Raw genomic sequence first — 8,704 nt, forward strand, 5'->3', positions numbered from 1 at the left:
CATGACAGCTGACACACCAATCACATTTACCGTCACCTCAAGAGAAGATGGTAAGTGCAGCTGCGCTATAGCAGTCTGATAGAAGGATGCCCCCTAGGGGCAGTCTTGGAGTAATGTCAGGAAGCATTTTTTCACGGAAAGGGTGGTAGATACGTGGAATGCCGTCCCGCAGGAGGTGGTGGAGATGAAAACGGTAATGGAATTCAAACATGCATGGGATAAACACAAAGGAATCCTGTTTAGAAGGAATGGATCTATGGAATCTTAGCAGAGATTGGGTGGCAACAGCGGTAACTGAAGAGTAAAACCGGTACTGAGCGGACCTCTATGGTCTGCACCCTGATCGTGGCTGAATAGATATAGATGGGCTGGAGTGTAAATTTTAAGGGGCTTCGACGTTAACTTCAGAACTTTTAGTACAGGAACAGTGCTGGGTAGACTTTTACGGTCTGTGCCCTGAGAAAGACGGGGACAAATCAAACTCAGGTATAAAGTATCCCATACCATGTAAAATGAGTTTATCTTGTTGGGCAGACTGGATGGACCATTCAGGTCTTTATCTGCTGTCATTTACTATGTTACTACATGTTACTACCACTAGGAAACGTCCTTCTATCGGACTACCATCTTCTCTTGAGATGACAGTAACTGCAACTGTGCTATCGGCAGTCGTGACAGCTAGTGTATGGTATCGACCTCATTGCAGCATTTTGGATCCTGGCATCAACCCAGGTGTCAGCAAAGGAGGATCACTGCCGCTAAGGACTACTGGGGAGATCGGATCTCCAAAGGGGGGAAACGATCAGATGCACATGGAGTGATCAGAAGTGTGCATGGGGTGCCAGAGGAGATCAGATAAAAAGTAGGGGGCTTTAAAGTCTATGATCAAAAGACAGGGCAGTTAGTCTGGGGGGAGGGACCAGGAATGGGTTGCAGCACCACAGGCTACTGATATCTGACAGCACACAAGCTGCATTTCATGAATGGGCTGACAGCAAAGGCCCTCCACACTATCAGCCCAAGCATGTAATGTGGTGTCCCCTGTGCGGTGTACACAGGGCATGCCCCCTTAATTTAACACACAGGATTTGTACTTACTGCATATTAACCTTTGCTGTTAACATGCAGTAAGCGCAAAACTTCCAGCACTTTAGTAAAAAAAAAAGTGTTACAACAAATATGAAAACCCACATTACTTTTATATTAAAAAAACTGAAAACATATTTAGAAACTAGCCAGCTGTACAAAGATCACAGTCTGCTAAACTTCTTCTCTGTTATGTTAAAGGAATTGCTCCTTTATCTTATGTATATGGTCCTTGCTGTGGAGCTGGAAGTTTGTGGGTTCAGGCCCTAAGCTTTCTAGATTAGAATAGGCTAGAGAACTGCAGACTGCACTAGCAAAAGATGGAACCTTTTATTTAGACATTATAATAAAACTAGATCACATCAAGAAAAAGACACCTGATTCTAGTTAGTTACTATGGAGACCCAAACAAGGTTAGTGCTGAAAATACACGCTTTGCACCTGTAATGAAAAGGTTTCTGAATTCAACAGCTAAAAATTCTAAACATTATATTCATTTTGTCTACACATGTCCAGGCTTCTGTCTGAAAGAAATGATTTTCTAAAACAAAGCAAATGTTCATTCAAATTACCGAGAACATGAAGAGAAACTTGCCGCAGAGGCAAAAGCTCACAGTAACAACTTTTTCAGGTACATCACAAGCAGAAAGCCTGTGAGGGAATCCGGAGCAAAAGGGGCACTCAGAGAGGACAAGGCCATAGCGGAGAGACTGAATGAATTCTTTGCTTCGGTCTTTATGGAAGAAGATGTAAGAGATCTACCTGTACCAGAAATGGTTTTCAAAGGTGATGATGCGGAAGAACTGAAAGAAATCTCAGTGAACTTGAAAGATGTACTGAACCAAATCGACAAATGAAAGCGTAGTAAATCACCTGGAATGGATGGCATGCATCCTAGAGTACTGAAAGAACTCAAACTCAAAATTGCTGATTTGCTATTCGTGATCTGTAACCTGTCATTAAAATTGTCCATAGTATCTGAAGACGGGAGGGTGGCCAATGTAACGCCAAGTTTTAAAAAAGGTTCCAGGGGATCTGGGAAATTACAGATGTCAGTCCCGGGTAAAAATAGTGGAAACTATTATAAAGAATAAAATTACGGAACACACAGATAAATATGGTTTAAAGGGACAGAGCCAGCATGGATTTAGCCAAGGGAAGTCTTGCCTCACCAATTTGCTTCATTTCTTTGAAGGCGTGAATAAACATGTCAAATAAAGGTGAACCAGTTGATATAGTGTATCTAGACTTTCAGAAAGCTTTTGATAAAGTTCCTCATGAGAGATTCCTGAGAAAATTAAAGAATCATGGGATAGGAGGTAATACTCTGTTGTGGATTAGGAACTAGTCATTGAACAGAAAAAATGAGGGTATGGTTAAATGGCCATTTTTCTCAATGGAGGAGGGAGATTAGTGGAGTGCAGCAGAGATCTGTACTGGGACCGGTGCTATTTAACATATTTATACAGTAGAACGTTGTTATAAGGGACTTCTGAGTACCATAAAAAATAATCCATTATATCCAAACGGTGCTATAAAGCACTTTTTTTTTTACTCAATGAAAGCTCACAGCCAATTGTTAAAAGTATATAAGTACATAAGTGTTGCCATACTGGGACAGACCGAATGTCCATCAAGCCCAGCATCCTGTTTCCAACAGTGGCCAATCCAGGTTGCAAGTACCTGACAAAATCCCAAAACAGTACAATACATTTTATGCATAAAGCATAAAGTACAGAATATGCAAATGCAAATATAAATGCAAAGACGTTTAGCAACACATTTCAGTTAAAATAGTCAAAAAGAGATGTTTGTTTAAGATAACATTCATGCTGGGTCCGTTGCTTTTTAATGTATTTATAAATGACCTAGAGATGGGAATAACTAGTGAGGTAATTAAATTCGCCGATGACACAAAATTATTCAGGGTCGTCAAGTCGCAGGAGGAATGTGAACGATTACAGGAGGACCTTGCGAGACTGGGAGAATGGGCGTGCAAGTGGCAGATGAAGTTCAATGTTGACAAGTGCAAAGTGATGCATGTGGGTAAGAGGAACCCGAATTATAGCTACGTCTTGCAAGGTTCCGCGTTAGGAGTTACGGATCAAGAAAGGGATCTGGGTGTCGTCGTCGATGATACGCTGAAACCTTCTGCTCAGTGTGCTGCTGCGGCTAGGAAAGCGAATAGAATGTTGGGTGTTATTAAGAAGGGTATGGAGTCCAGGTGTGCGGATGTTATAATGCCGTTGTATCGCTCCATGGTGCGACCGCACCTGGAGTATTGTGTTCAGTACTGGTCTCCGTATCTCAAAAAAGATATAGTAGAATTGGAAAAGGTACAGCGAAGGGCGACGAAAATGATAGTGGGGATGGGACGACTTTCCTATGAAGAGAGGCTGAGAAGGCTAGGGCTTTTCAGCTTGGAGAAGAGACGGCTGAGGGGAGATATGATAGAAGTGTATAAAATAATGAGTGGAATGGATCGGGTGGATGTGAAGCGACTGTTCACGCTATCCAAAAATACTAGGACTAGAGGGCATGAGTTGAAGCTACAGTGTGGTAAATTTAAAACGAATCGGAGAAAATTTTTCTTCACCCAACGTGTAATTAGACTCTGGAATTCATTGCCGGAGAACGTGGTACGGGCGGTTAGCTTGACGGAGTTTAAAAAGGGGTTAGATAGATTCCTAAAGGACAAGTCCATAGACCGCTATTAAATGGACTGGAAAAATTCCTCATTTTTAGGTACAACTTGTCTGGAATGTTTTTACGTTTGGGGAGCGTGCCAGGTGCCCTTGACCTGGATTGGCCACTGTCGGTGACAGGATGCTGGGCTAGATGGACCTTTGGTCTTTCCCAGTATGGCACTACTTATGTACTTATGTACTAAGTCAATGTTGAAAGTGTGCTGCAAAGCCACTTTGCTGTCCTTAACAGCGTAAAGATAGAGCTGTAATGTCTCCAAGGAAACTGGAAGACTGGGCATCCAAATGGCAGATGAAATTTAATGTGGACAAATGCAAGGTGATGCACATTGGGAAGAATAATCCTAGTTACTTAATGCTAGGGTCCAGCTTGGGGGTCAGCACCCAAGAAAAAGATCTAGGTGTTGTTTAGATAATACTCTGAAATCTTCTGTCCAGTGTGCAGCGGAGCAGCAAAAAAAACAAACAAACAGAATGCTAAGAATTATTAGGAAAGGGATGGTAAATAAGACCAAAAATACTACAATGCCTCTGTATCGCTCCATGGTGCAACCTCACCTTGAGTATTGCATTCAGTTCTGGTCGCCGTATCTCAAAAAAGATATAGTGGAATTAGAAAAGGTTCAAAGAAGAGCAACCAAAATGATAAAGGGGAAGGAATTCCACCCATATGAGAAATGGCTAAAGAGGTTAGAGCTCTTAGGCTTGGAAAAGAGATGGATGAGGGGAGATATGACTGAGGTCTACAAAATCCTGAGTAGTGTGGAAAGGGTACAAGTGAATCGATTTTTTACTACTATCAGAAGTACAAAGACTAGGGGCCACTCAATGAAGTTACACGGAAATACTTTTAAAACAAATAGGAGGAAATATTTTTTCACTCAACAAATAGTTAAGCACTAGAACTCTTTGGCACTGCCCAGCACTATCCCTGCCTCCCACCACCGGCTCTGGCACAGACCGTATAAGTCTGCCCAGCATTATCCCCGCCTCCCAACCACCAGCCCCGCCTCCCGATCTCGACTAAGCTGAGGATCCATTCCTTCTGCACAGGATTCCTTTATGCTTATCCCATGCATGTTTGAATTCCGTTACCGTTTTTATTTTCACCACCTCCCGCGGGAGGGCATTCCAAGCATCCACTACTCTCTCCGTGAAAAAATACTTCCTGACATTTTTCTTGAGTCTACCCCCCTTCAATCTCATTTCATGTCCTCTCGTTCTACCGCCTTCGCATCTCCAGAAAAGGTTTGTTTGCGGATTAATACCTTTCAAATATTTGAACGGCTGTATCATATCACCCCTGTTTCTCCTTTCCTCCAGAGTATACATGTTTAGTTCAGCAAGTCTCTCCTCATACGTCTTGTAACGCAAATCCCATACCATTCTCGTAGCTTTTCTTTGTACCACTTCAATTTTTTTTACATCCTTCGCAAGATACGGCGTCCAAAACTGAACACAATACTCCAGGTGGGGCCTCACCAACGACTTGTACAGGGGCATCAACACCTCCTTTCTTCTGCTGGTTACACCTCTCTCTATACAGCCTAACAACCTTCTAGCTACGGCCACCGCCTTGTCACACTGTTTCGTCACCTTCAAATCCTCAGATACTATCACCCCAAGATCCCTCTCCCTGTCCGTACCTATCAGACTCTCCCCGCCTAACACATACGTCTCCCGTGGATTTCTATTCACTTTGCATTTCTTCGCACTGAATTTTAATTGCCAAACCTTAGACCATTCTTCTAGCTTCCTCAGATCCTTTTTCATGTTTTCCACTCCCTCCCGCTGGACTCACATGCGCTGAGGCCCCCTTTTACTGCAGCGGGTAAAAGGCTGTCTCTTTTTTTTTTTTTTAAAGAAATGGCCATGTGGTAAGTGAACCACTTACTGCACAGCCACTTCAGGGGGAAGCACTTACTACCACCCATTGGTGGTATGGGCTCCTGTGCTATCCCGGTCATAACTGGGCACTGCCCAATTACTGCCGGGTAAAAACTATTTTTGTAGCGCCAGAAATGGCATGTGCTGGGGGTGGGAACTGCTGTGCTGTGTGCTATTCTATAAACAGGACTCCGGGTTGGCACCATTCATAGAACAGTGCATAGCACTGGGATCTGTGGCCAGATTTAAGGAGTGAGGATTTACACCAACTGAAGCCTTCCGTAAATCCCTTGTCTAAATTAGGCGTGGATTCCACCAAATTTTATAATAATGCACACATCTTTAGTACAGTGGCGTAGCGAGGGCGGCTGCCACCTGGGGCAGTTCACCGCTGCCCCCCCCCCGGGTGCAGCATGACACCCCCTCTCGGCGCATCACCCAAGCCCCCCCCCGAGTGCATTCTTGCCTGCCGCGTGCATACCGCTGGGGGGGGGGGGGGTGTCGGTTCCGCTGGTTCCCTGCTCCCTCTACCCCGGAACAGTAAGTAACCTGTTCAGGGGCAGAGGGAGCAGGGAACCAGCGGAGCCAACACCCCCCCCCCCCCCCGGTGGCGTGCACCCGGGGAGGACCGCCCCACCACCCCGCCCTTGCTACGCCACTGCTTTAGTAAACAGCCTGACCCACCCATGCCCCTCTCATGGTCACACCCCCTTTTCAGTTGCACGCCAAAGGATTTGCGCACACATCTTTACTGAATGGCACTTAGCAAGATGTGCACGTAAATCCAAAATGTTATCAATTAACACCAAATTGATTGTTAGTGCCCAATTATTGACACTAATAAGCTTATCACTCAGTTAAATTGTGAGCACAAATTGGGCATGCACCCAAATTGGCACATGCAACTTTAAGCACCATGTATAGACTTTCCCTGCATATATTTATGTTTATTTTAAAATCTTGTTATATGTCTTTTCTGAGGCACAGATCAATATGGAGTTGGACTCCAGTGTGCCAAAGCTTGTCTAACTGTTACTGACTTTATAATTCAACAGTACTGAATGCTATCAAGCAACGACCGAGGTTATAAATTTAGCATTGATTTTCTGCAGGATAAAATAAGGTAACCTATGATGGAGATATGGTAGCTTAATATACAGGGCATATTTGTTGTTGTTGGTTCATTTATTTCTAACACACTCAAAGGAAAATAGCCTCTTGGAACCCAGTTCAACCTGGTCACTTACAGGGGTTTTATGCATTTAAGAAAAAAAAAAAAAAACTTACCCCGCTGAAATAAACGTTACAAGCAGTCAAACAGAAGGTTTCAATTTACTAAATACAATATTCTGAGTACTTCATAATTAGAACAGATATCAAAATATAAAAATATGATAACCGACTATTAAGTATTACTGCATTTGTAGTCTAGTTTTGCTAATTAGAAGGGCAATTTGTAAAAATTGTTACAAAAGCTACTGCTGCATGGAAATCAGCAAAGAAACAAGGAGCATAAAAGCTGTAAACTTGTAAAGAACTTGACAATGGTCACAAAAAATAAATACGGTGATAAAGAGAAGTCCTTAAAACAAAGAGTATGGATCAGTCAAGCTCCTGACATCTGATGCGTTGGTCACCACAAAAAAATGATCGAGTCATATAACACACCCAACATTCCTTTCACAGTGTTTCCCCACACCACTAACAACAAGCTTTAGTCTCAGATGGACAAGGATCCAGCACCAGTAAGCCGGCTGTCAGTTCGTAGTATGGATGAACTTTTTAAGCGTATTCCGATAGCTATACTCGTACACCTCCATTTCTCAGTAATTGATCTTTTTCATCTCTGCTGTTCATAAAGAAGAACGAGCACAAATTCTGATCGTGAATCATGCAAAATCAATCTGTCAAAGCAGAACATCAACGTTCTGTCATCCAGAAAGGCGAGATGGTGCAGGTTTTGTGAAGCACACACAATGAACGAATACTCCAAAACCCAAAGCAACAACAACAAAACTCTGCCCAGTCTGAGACTGGAAAGATGCGAGTTCAAATGCACCGCATGGCCACAATATAAACCTCCGCTCCGTCTGACAGCACTTTAAAGAAATCAAGGTATCATATGTCAGTCTCACCTCGCCTGCCAAGAAGCAGGTACACCAAATGGCCCAGATACTGTAGCAAATACCAACAAGAATAACAATAAACAGAATAACGAGGAGGGGGGAGACCTCCTCGTCCGCGTGCAGAGTGGTGAGATGCCGCACACTCAGTTCCTCTCTCCATCTCTAGCTTCTACATAGACTGCCTTGGCTCGGTCTCTCGCCCACGGGGCGGCGGCACCAACGGCAGCCCCAGAGCGCCCGGTGTCATTCCCGCAGCGCCGTCACCCCCCAGACAACCCCTCACTCCCCCAGCCACGAGCCAGCGCAAGAACAACACCGCGCTCCTAACCACCAGCCTCCTGCCGCGGGGTACAGAGCCTTCCCGAAACACGGCTGCCACAGAGAAGGCAAGAAAAGGCAGAAGCCACCATCAACACTCACCGGCCAAAACGCGGAGCGAATCCCGGCGCTGGAGCAGAAATTGCCCAGGTTGGTAAACAGCAGCCGTCCGTGACCTACTTTCTGCTTTGGCTAAATGTCGCACCACTAACCTACTTTTCAGCCAATGGCGTTCCTGGACGGCCGGGCGCGCGCTCGCTAATCGGGGAGGTGCTCCCCGGCTCCACAGCCAACGGAGTGCTTCCAGGGCCGTGTGCGCGCTCGTCAATCAGGAAGGCGCTCCCCCGGCTCCACAACCAATGGCGGCCGAGGCCGACCGGACCAATTGTGTTAGTGTCTTTCGCTTTCTCCGTGCGTGCGGCCGCCGAGAATCCTAAAGGAACAATAAAAGGGAGGAAGAGAGCACGTGACTTTTTGACTTCTCCTCCTCCTGGCGCTGCGGGAATTTGGGAAATCGTCTGGCTGGCTGTGTGCTCTAGTCGCCCGGTGAGGCTCGCGGCTGCCGGTTCCCGGGCTGAGTGA

At 45.0% G+C, this 8,704-nt stretch overlaps 1 protein-coding gene across 2 annotated transcripts in view; it reads right to left on the reverse strand.

The window, feature by feature from the left end:
- Positions 1-8,336, reverse strand: part of ARNTL (aryl hydrocarbon receptor nuclear translocator like) — a 120,166-nt gene extending 111,830 nt beyond the window's left edge. For both annotated transcript variants that reach the window (XM_030200964.1, XM_030200962.1), the window contains exon 1: positions 8,225-8,336. The gene's annotated coding sequence lies outside the window, so the exon portion shown is untranslated. The remainder of the gene's footprint in view (positions 1-8,224) is intronic.
- Positions 8,337-8,704: the final 368 nt, after the last annotated feature.

This window comes from Microcaecilia unicolor, chromosome 4 (assembly GCF_901765095.1).
Source record: "Microcaecilia unicolor chromosome 4, aMicUni1.1, whole genome shotgun sequence".
NCBI classification, from domain to species: Eukaryota; Metazoa; Chordata; class Amphibia; order Gymnophiona; family Siphonopidae; genus Microcaecilia; species Microcaecilia unicolor.